The sequence below is a fragment of the Tupaia chinensis genome, unplaced genomic scaffold (assembly GCF_000334495.1).
Source record: "Tupaia chinensis unplaced genomic scaffold, TupChi_1.0 Scaffold144592_1, whole genome shotgun sequence".
In the NCBI taxonomy this organism is placed as follows: domain Eukaryota; kingdom Metazoa; phylum Chordata; class Mammalia; order Scandentia; family Tupaiidae; genus Tupaia; species Tupaia belangeri.
Window position 1 is genome coordinate 10,640 of NW_006204452.1, and position 3,200 is coordinate 13,839.

At 39.0% G+C, this 3,200-nt stretch overlaps 1 pseudogene; it reads left to right on the forward strand.

The window, feature by feature from the left end:
* The first annotated feature begins 371 nt into the window (after positions 1 to 371).
* The window catches only part of LOC102495996 (rap1 GTPase-GDP dissociation stimulator 1-like), a 6,079-nt pseudogene continuing 3,250 nt past the window's right edge, over positions 372 to 3,200 (forward strand).

A 3,200-nucleotide genomic window follows, 5' to 3' on the forward strand; every position in this document is an offset into this window, starting at 1 on the left:
CACCTAGTGGTCCCGCAAGTGAGCATAGAAAAAAGGTAAGCCCAGCATTTACTGAAGTAAAAATCTTGTGAGTCCCTGCCACGGCTGCACCATGCCCATGCCACTTGCTGCAGCAGATGCTCCTCTCCAGTGACCAGCCCCTGTAGGCCCCTCCCTGCCTGTGGGAGAGAGAGCGAGATAGATGGATGACTTTGAGCCACACCACCAGCAGTGGAGCCTTTTGCCTCACCCTGCCGGATCCTCACCCTCTGGGAGGAACATGTAGTTAGGATTTTGAAGATCTAGAAGTTATCCTCAAATATGTTGAGATGACGTTTGAAGTTAGATTGGAAGACAGGAGTCAACAAGAAAAAAGAAGAAAAAATTTGTAAGATAATCTCAGTGATACCTTAAAGAAATGGAAGATAACAGCTGTTGACAAGACTGAGAATAGTTTAGAAGGATGCTTGGACTGTCTGCTGCAAGTCCTGGGTCAGAATAATGCAGAAACAGGCAGTAGCCAGCAGCAGCCTGGTACATCTGAAGGCACCTGGCCAGCAAGAGGGCACACTGTCCCCATGGACCCCCATCCAGATCCCCCAGTCCAGGATCCACCCAGACCTCTAGGCAGGTAGAAAGTTCCTCCACTTATTTTTCTTCTTTACTGTCTCCTATTCTTTTATAAATTTCTGCCCCTTCCTCTCTCCACAGACTGCGCCTTTGGCTGCAGTAGCCAGCAGCAGCCTGGTACATCTGAAGGCACCTGACTTTTTCTTTATTCCTTTCTCTCCTCCTTTCTTTTCTCTTGTGTTGTTTTGTCTTTTTCTTCCATCTTGCCAGAGGTACTACTAGGCCTAGAATTAGAGATCTGAAATTTTCTAGTTATATAAAGTCATATTGGTTCCTTCCTTCTACAGAACCAGCTGTGAAAAAGGAGATCTCGCTCTTCAGACACCTGACTATACTATCTTTTTTGAGACCACATTACTAAAAACAACAGAACAGAGACTTTGGCTGACATCAATTTCCAACAAAAGGGAAACACACTCCTAGCCAATGAAACATTCACCTAACAGGTACTTAAAAGTTAGTACATCTTCCAATGGCTAGAAGTAGAAGAAGAGCCTCCAGTATGAATAAACAAGGAAATATATCTCCATCAAAGGTACAAAGTAACTCCCCTCCATCTTCTGTGCTAATGAATGATGTTACCAAGATGTCAGACAAAGAATATCGAACATTTATGGTGAACAAATTCTTCGAGTTGGAACGGAAAAGAGACAATGAACTACAGGAGATGAGAAAGTCATTCCAAGATATGAAAGAAGAAATGGACACTCTGAGAAAGAACCAGATGGAGTATTAAGGATAAAGTCTGGAATAGAGGAAATCAAAAACTCCCCTGAAAGTATTAAAAGTTGACCAGATCATGCTGAAGATCGAATCTCTGATGTAGAAGATAAAATCTCTGACCTAGAAAGAACCACCAAAAAAGATAGAGAAAATAACAAAAAAAAAAAGGGGATAATATACGGGAAATACTAGATTCCATAAAACGCCCAAATTCCAAATATCATAATAATTTGATACCAAAAGGTGAAGAAACTAATAACGGCATGGAAAATCTATTCCATGAAATCCTAGAAGAAAATTTTCCGAGTTTAGAAAGGCACTCTAGCATCAAGAAATACAAAGGACTCCAGTTAGAATCAACCCCAGAAGATCTTCCCCAAGGCACATCTTAGCCAGACTACCCAAGACCACAGATAAAGACATGACACTAAAACTGGCAAGAGAGAAATGACAAATGACATACAAAGGTCATCCCATCAGGCTAACTCTGGACCTCTCAACAGAAATAATGCAAGCAAGGAAAGAATGGGAAGATGTATTGAAAGTTCTAAGAGAGAAACAATTTCAACCAAGATTATTATATCCTGCAAGATTATCCTTCATATGGGAAAAAAAGATTAAAATCTTCTCAGACAAACAAGACTGAAAGAATTTGCCAGCACCAGGTCAGCTCTTCAAGAAACCGAGAATAATGCAGAAACAAGTGAAAAGCTCCAAGGAAGTGGAATACTTCAGCTGTTTGAAAATCTATTGACTCCCCAGTCTCCCTGCACAGCCAAAGTAGCTAACGTCATAGCAGAAGTAGCCAAAAATAAATTTATGTGACTTCCATGGGTGAATGCTGGATTGATTTTACCACTGGTGCAGCTACTCAATAGCAAAGATCAGGAAGTGCTGCTTCAAATGAGCAGAGCCCTAGGAAACATATGCTATGATGGCCATAAGGGCAAAAGTGCAGTTGGCCAAGCAGGTGGTACACAGATTATAATTGATTATTTAAGGTCATTGTGCAGTGTAACAGATGCCGCCAATGAGAAACTCTTGACTGTCTTTTGTGGCATGCTGATGAACTATAGCAATGAGAAAGAGTCCCTCCAAGCTCAGCTTATCAATATGGGTGTAATTCCTACCTTAGAGAAATTGCTGGGTATCCACTGCTAAGATGCAGCTCTTACAGAAATGTTTCCTTTGGTAATTTAGCAGAACTTGAGTCAAGTAAAGAACAGTTTGCCAGCACAAACATTGCTGAAGAGCTGGTAAAGTTCTTCAAGAAGCCAATCTAACATGATAAGAGAGAAATGATTTTTTTTAATATGAAAAATACAATTTTTTATTTCTTTTTTTTCTTATTAAAAGAAAGCATTTTATTTGTTAGTATACTCTACATCTCTTTTTTAAATTTATTTTTTCTTTTTTTAACATTAATATGCTATACATCATTACAGTATACAAAATGAATTTTTCATCCAAAATACACTGTTTGTTGGCTCAATCAAGTACATTAACATACGTGTTATCAACAAACAATTTTTCATTTCTTATGTCTTGTATATTTTGTGGTTTTTTTTCTTTTTTTTTTTTTGCCATCCTTGATTCCATATCCCTAACCCTCTGCCCTGTCCAACCCTCCTCCTATTGCCTCTGGTATCCATGATTGCTTTCTATGCCTTTCCCTCCCATTTAATTGATTTGCTAATGAAATTAATTTGTCTAAATATTTGCAATATCAAGCACAGCTGATACATACATACTCAAGAACCCATGTCTGACTTTAGGCATAAACCTCAATGAGTAGAATGAACATACTATAAAATAGTATCTAGCTGGGGCTATATAGCTTACTGTGGTCATCAAATACACAGTTTTTT